Below are 7,593 nucleotides of genomic sequence, written 5' to 3' on the forward strand. Positions count from 1 at the left end.
CTAGCATTTGGTCTATGAATGGTAAAGGAAAATGATCTTTTTTTGTGGCTGTATTGAGTCTTCTGTAGTCAATACACAAACACCACCCTATAACTGTTCTTGTAGGAACCAGTTCATTTTTTTCATTATGAACCACTGTCATGCCTCCCTTTTTAGGAACAACTTGGACATGGCTCACCCAGGGGCTATCAAAAATGGGATAAATAATCCTAGCTCTAGTAATTTAGTGACCTCTTTCTGCACCACCTCCTTCAAGACTGGATTCAGCCACCTTTGTGGTTGAACCACTGGTTTGGCATTATTCTCCAGTAGGATCTTATGCATGCATCTGGATGGGCTAATGCCCTTGTAATCACTAATGGACCACCCAAGAGCTGTCTTGTGTGTCCTTAGCACCTGAATTAGTGCTTTCTCTTCCTTTGGCTCTAAGGCAGAGCTTATGATTACAGGAAAAGTTTCATCTTCTCCCAGAAATGCATATTTTAGGGATGTTGGTAGTGGTTTGAGCTTGAGTTTAGGAGTGTTCTCCTCTTCTTGAGAGATTTTTAAAGGTTCTTTTATTTCCTCTGGTTCTTCCAGATCAGGCTGAACATCTTTAAAGATATCCTGTAGCTCTGATTCGAGACTCTCAGCCATACTGATCTCCTGTACCAGGGAGTCAATAATATCAACGCGCATGTAGTCTTTTGATGTGTCTGGGTACTTCATTGCTTCAATAACATTCAGCCTAAACTCATCCTCATTGACTCTCAGGGTTACTTCTCCTTTTTGGACGTCATTGAAGGTTCGTCCAGTTGCTAGGAAGGGTCTTCCTAGAATGAGAGTTGCGCTTCTGTGCTCCTCCATTTCCAGCATTACAAAGTCAATGGAAAAGGCGAATGGCCCAACTGTGACAATCATGTCTTCAATCATGCCTGATGAGTATTTAATGGAGCCATCAGCAAGTTGAAGACATATCCTGGTTGGTTTGACCTCTTCAATCAAGCAAAGCTTTTTTATAGTGGATGCAGGGATTAGGTTGATACTTGCCCCAAGATCACATAGAGCTGTCTTGGTACAGGTACCCTCTAATGTGCATGGTATCATAAAGCTTCTAGGATACTTAAGCTTCTCTGGTAAGCTCTTTAACATGATTGCACTACATTCTTCAGTGAGAAAAACTTTTTCAGTTTCTCTCCAATCTCTTTCATGAACTTAGCATAAGAGGGTATTTGCTCAAGTGCATCTGCAAATGGAATCTTGATTTCAAGAGTTCTGAGATAGTCTGCAAAGCAGAAAAATTGTTTATCCTGTTCCACTTGGCGGAGTTTCTGAGGATAAGGTATTTTGGCTTTATATTCTTCAACCTTGGTTGGTCCAGGTTCATTTCCTACAGAGGTAGGTTGAGAAGCCTTCTTGAGGGAGTTATTATCAGCACTTGCAAGTGTCTGACCCCTCATAGGCGTTTGAACGCCAGGATTGAGGGATAGATTGGCGTTTAACGCCAGATTCCCTCCCTTTTTTGGCGTTTGAACGCCAGAACTGAACATGGGTTGGGCATTTAACGCCAATTTTTCTCCCTTTTCTAGCGTTTGAACGCCAGAACTAGGCATTTAACGCCAGTTTTTCACTCTTTTCTGGTGTTTGAATGCCAGAATCATTCCTCTCTGGGCTCTTACTGTCTTCAGAGGGATTTTGGTTAGCAGTCTGCTTATCCTCTATTATTTGTTCTTTTCTTGGCTTTCTGCTGCTTTGAGCTAAGGTATTCAATATTTTTCCACTCCTTAATTGAACTGCTTGGCACTCTTCTGTTATCTATTTTGATAACTGCTGTCTTGTCTGCTCAAGTTGTGCTTCCATGTTTCTATTAGCTTCCTTAGTGTCTTGTAACGTCTCTTTAAATTCTGCCAACTGTTCTGTCAGATAACATAATTACTGATTGATTTCAGCAACTTGTTCTAGAGGACTAAGTTCAGGGATACTGCCTTAGCCTCTTCTTTTATGGAGGACTCACTACTTAAGTACTGATGCTGATTTCTAGCAACTGTATCAATGAGCTCTTGAGCCTATTCAATTGTTTTTCTCATGTGTATAGATCCACCAGGTGAGTGGTCTAGAGATATCTGAGCTTTTGCTGTAAGCCCGTAGTAGAAGATGTCTAACTGCACCCATTCTGAAAATATCTCAGAGGGGCATTTCCTTAGCATCTCTCTGTACCTCTCCCAGGCATTGTAAAGGGACTCATTATCCTCTTGTTTAAAGCCTTGGATGTCCAGCCTTAGCTGTGTCATCCTCTTAGGAGGGAAGTATTGATTCAGAAATTTGTCTGACAACTGTTTCCATGTTGTTATGCTAGCTTTAAGTTGGTTATTTAACCACATCTTAGCTTGGTCTTTTACAGCAAATGGTAACAGTAATAATCTGTAGACATCCTGATCTACTTCCTTATCATGTACTGTGTCAGCAATTTGTAAGAACTGTGCCAGAAACTCAGTAGGTTCTTCCTGTGAAAGACCGTAATATTGGCAATTTTACTGCACCATGATAATGAGCTGAGGATTCAACTCAAAACTACTGACTCCAATGAAGGATATACAGATACTACTCCCATATGAAGCAATTAAAGGAAAATATATTTTTTATTTTTGAATTTTATTATGAAAGAGAAAAACACATAAAAGACTTAAAATTTTTAGATCCAATGCTCCTTGTTTTCGAAAATTTTGGAGGGAAAACACCAAGGCACACCAAACTTAAAAATGTTAAGATCAAGACACAAAGAAGACTCAAGAACACTTTGAAGACTCACAAGAACAACAAGAACAAAAAGAAAGAACACCAAACTTAAGATTTTTAGAAAACCAAAATAAAATTTTTGAAAACTAAAGAAAAATTAACAAGAGAACACCAAACTTAAAATTTGGCACAAGATTTAATCAAAGAATTTTTTTAAAAAAAAAAGATTTTAGAAAGGAAGATTCAAAGAGGCAACTATTCCCAAGAACATAGACACATTTAACAAATGTAAGGATTGAACAGAGAAAAACCATATATTTTTTTAAATGACTAAAACACAAAGGACACCAAACTTAAAACATGCAACTAGACTCAATGGGAAACTAACAATTAATAAAGAAAAATAATATTTTTGAAGAAAATTTTTTTGAGAAGAAAGTAAAGATTCTAAACCAAAAAGACAAATTTTTCCTAATCTAAGTAACAAAATAAACCGTCAGTTGTTCAAACTTGAACAATCCCCGGCAACGGCACCAAAAACTTGGTGCATGAAAATTACACTCACACTTTGTAATTCCGCACAACTAACCAGCAAGTGCACTGGATCGTCCAAGTAATACCTTACGTGAGTAAGGGTCGATCCCACGGAGATTGTCGGCTTGAAGGAAGCTATGGTTATCTTATTATTCTTAATTGCGAAAAGTAAAAGAGCATGAATTAAATGATACTTGTTGTGCAATAATGGAGAACACGTTGAGGTTTTGGAGATGCTCTGTCTTCTGAATTTTTGCTTTCCTACTGTCTTCTTCTTCACGCACGCAGGTCTCCTTCCATGGTAAGCTGTATGTTGGTGGATCACAATTGTCAATAGCTACCAGCTGATGAGTGGATAATTTGTACGCTTTTTGGCATTGTTTTTAGTATGTTTTTAGTTTGATCTAGTTAGTTTTTAGTATATTTTTATTAGTTTTTAGTTAAAATTCACTTTTCTGGACTTTACTATGAGTTTGTGTGTTTTTCTGTGATTTCAGGTATTTTCTGGCTGAAATTGAGGGATCTGAGCAAAAATCTGATCCAGAGACTCAAAAGGACTGCAGATGCTGTTGGATTCTGACCTCCCTGCACTCGAAGTGGATTTTCTGGAGCTACAGAAGCCCAATTGGCGCGCTCTCAACGGCGTTGGAAAGTAGACATCCTGGGCTTTCCAGCAATATATGATAGTCCATACTTTGCCCAAGATTTGATGGCCCAAACCGGCGTTCAAAGTCACCTCAAGAAATTCCAGCGTTAAACGCCGGAACTGGCACCTAAATGGGAGTTAAACGCCCAAACTGGCATAAAAGCTGGCGTTTAACTCCAAGGAGAGTCTCTACACGAAAATGCTTCATTGCTCAGCCCAAGCACACACCAAGTGGGCCCGGAAGTGGATTTTTATGTCATTTACTCATCTCTGTACATCCTAGGCTACTAGTTTTCTATATATAGGACCTTTTACTATTGTATTTTCATCTATCTTTTGATCATGTTTTTATGATTGAACCCTCTTTTGGGAGGCTGGCCATTCGGCCATGCCTAGACTTTGTTCTTATGTATTTTCAACGGTGGAGTTTCTATACACCATAGATTAAGGTGTGGAGCTCTGCTGTACCTCGAGTATTAATGCAATTACTATTGTTCTTCTATTCAATTCCGCTTGTTCTTTGTCCAAGATATCACTTGTTCTTCAACTTGATGAATGTGATGATCAGTGACACTCATCATCATTCTCACTTATGAACAAAGTGACTGACAACCACTCTTGTTCTACAAGCATACGAGGCTCTAGTGTTTATCTCTTGGATTCTTTAACCGGAATCTTCGTGGTATAGGCGAGAACTGATGGCGGCATTCAAGAGAATCCGGAAGGTCTAAACCTTGTCTGTGGTATTCTGAGTAGGATTCAATGATTGAATGACTGTGACGTGCTTCAAACTCCTGAGGGCGGGGCATTAGTGACAGACGCAAAAGAATCACTGGATTCTATTCCGGCCTGATTGAGAACCGACAGATGATTAGCCTATGCTGTGACAGAGCATCAGGGACGTATTTTCACTGAGAGGATGGGAGGTAGCCACTGACAACGGTGAAACCCTACATGAGCTTGCCATGGAAAGGAGTAAGAAGGATTGGATGAAGACAGTAGGAAAGCAGAGAGACGGAAAGGAAGGCATCTTCATACGCTTATCTGAAGCCCTCACCAATGATATGCATAAGTATCTCTATCTTTATCTTTATGCTTTATTCGTTTATCACTATACCCAATTGAGTCTGCCTGACTGAGATTTACAAGGTGACCATAGCTTGCTTCATACCAACAATCTCCGTGGGATCGACCCTTACTCACGTAAGGTATTACTTGGACGACCCAGTGCACTTGCTGGTTAGTTGTGCGAAGTTGTAGTGATCACAATTTCGTGCACCAAGTTTTTGGCGCCGTTGCCGGGGATTGTTCTTGTGTATGGACAACTGACGGTTCATCTTGTTGCTTAGATTGGGCATTTATTTTTTTTCGAAATTTTTGAAGATGAATTCTAGTGTTTCAAAGGTGATGTTCATATCATCACCAAAGCTGATTGATTCTCATCAATTTAGCTCTTGAATGCAATGTCCTGCTGAAGCTTGGCCGGCCATGTCTAATTCCTTTAGACTAAAGCTTTAGACTAACATTGCATGATTCCTGGAATTCTCATTAAGAACTTTGATACCTTTATTTTCCTTTTCACTTAATTTTCGAAAAAAGCAAAAAAAATTACAAAATCATAAAATCCAAAAATATTTCTTGTTTGAGTCTAGAGTCTCATCTTAAGTTTGGTGTCAATTGCATGTTTCTGTTCTTCTTGCATTTTTCGAATTTATGCATGTGTCTTCACTAATCTTCAAGTTGTTCTTGATGATTTTCTTGTTTTGATCTTTGAATTCTATTGACTTGAGTATTTTTGTTGTTTCTCATATGCATTCTCATCTTGTTAGTGTCAGTAGTATACAAACTGCTAAGTTTGGTGTCTTGCATGCATTGTTATTTGATTTTAGTTGCATTTTAATTATTCCTTATTATTAAAAATCCAAAAATATTTTTAATTTGTGTCTTTTCAAGTCAATAATACAGAGAATTGAAGATTCAGAACATACTGCAGAGGAATCACACAGAAAAAGCTGGGCATTCAAAAATGCCCAGTGAAGAAGACAGACTGGCGTTTAAACGCCAGCCAGGGTGCCTGGCTGGGCGTTTAACGCCCAAAAGGGTATAGTTTTGGGCGTTAAACGCCAGAATGTGCACCATTCTGGGCGTTTAACGCCAGGATGGCAAAGGGGGAAGATTTTGTTTTCAAAATCAATTTTTTTTCAAGTTTTCAAAGTCTTTCAAAATCAAATCTTTTTCAAATCATATCTTTTCAATCAAATGTTTTCAAAATCAATTTCTTTCCTTTTTCAAAGATACTTACTAACAATTAATGATTTGATTGAACATTTTTTGCCTTTTCTGTTGAGGAAGGTTTTATGTTTGAATCATATCTTTTCTTGTTAGGCAAGTCATTAATTTTTAAAATCATATCTTTTCAAATTGTTTTCAAATCATATCTTTTAAAATTGTTTTCAAATCATATCTTTTTAATCACATCTTTTTCAAAATAAGTTTTCAATCAAATCTTTTTAATTTCTAATTTCAAAATCTTTTTCAAAAATCACTTGATTTCTTTTCCACTCTTATTTTCGAAAATCAATTAAGTGTTTTTCAAAATATTTTCAAAATCTTTTACTTAAATTTTCGAAAATTACTTCCCTTCTTCTCACATCCTTCTATTTATGAACTAACTCTATTCCTTAATGCAAAATTCGAACTCCATCTTCTTTGATAAGTTCGAATTTTCTACTTCTGTCTTCTACTTTTCTTTTCCTCTGACACCTCAAGGAATCTCTATACTGTGACATAGAGGATTCCATATTTTCTTGTTCTCTTCTCTTTCATATGAGCAGGAACAAAGACAAAGGCATTCTTGTTGAAGCTGACCCTGAACCTGAAAGGACCTTGAAGCGAAAGCTAAGAAAAGCTAAGGCACAACTCTCTGTAGAGGACCTAACAGAAATCTTCAAAGAAGAAGAACCCATGGCAGCCGAAAATAACAACAATGCCAACAATGCAAGGAAGGTGCTTGGTGACTTTACTGCACCTACTCCCGACTTCTATGGGAGAAGCATCTCTATCCCTGCCATTGGAGCAAACAACTTTGAGCTTAAGCCTCAATTAGTTTCTCTAATGCAACAGAATTGCAAGTTCCATGGACTTCCATTGGAAGATCCTCATCAGTTTTTAACTGAGTTCTTGCAAATCTGTGACACAGTCAAGACTAATGGGGTTGACCCTGAGGTCTACAGACTGATGCTATTCCCTTTTGCTGTAAGAGACGGAGCTAGAATATGGTTGGACTCTCAACCTAAAGAAAGCCTGGACTCTTGGGAAAAGCTAGTCAATGCCTTCTTGGCAAAGTTCTTTCCACCTCAAAGATGGAGTAAGCTTAGAGTGGAAGTCCAAACCTTCAAACAGAAGGATGGAGAATCCCTCTATGAAGCTTGGAAAAGATACAAACAATTAATCAGAAAATGTCCCTCAGAACATGCTTTCTGAATGGAGCATCATAGGTATTTTCTATGATGGTCTCTCTGAACTATCCAAGATGTCTTTGGATAGCTCTGCTGGAGGATCTCTTCACTTGAAGAAGACGCCTACAGAGGCTCAAGAACTAATTGAAATGGTTGCAAATAACCAATTCATGTACACTTCTGAAAGGAATCCTGTGAAAAGAAAGGAGTTCTTGAGATTGATGCTCTGAATGCCATTTT

The 7,593-nt window shown here is 38.1% G+C and overlaps 1 non-coding gene across 1 annotated transcript; it reads right to left on the minus strand.

Moving 5' to 3' along the window:
• Positions 1 to 7,264: 7,264 nt before the first annotated feature.
• LOC130942363 (small nucleolar RNA R71) lies at positions 7,265 to 7,373 on the minus strand. The gene has a single exon (XR_009070936.1). It is a non-coding gene; the product is annotated as a small nucleolar RNA R71 (small nucleolar RNA).
• Between the last annotated feature and the right edge of the window lie 220 nt (positions 7,374 to 7,593).

Source organism: Arachis stenosperma, chromosome 7, assembly GCF_014773155.1.
Source record: "Arachis stenosperma cultivar V10309 chromosome 7, arast.V10309.gnm1.PFL2, whole genome shotgun sequence".
NCBI classification, from domain to species: domain Eukaryota; kingdom Viridiplantae; phylum Streptophyta; class Magnoliopsida; order Fabales; family Fabaceae; genus Arachis; species Arachis stenosperma.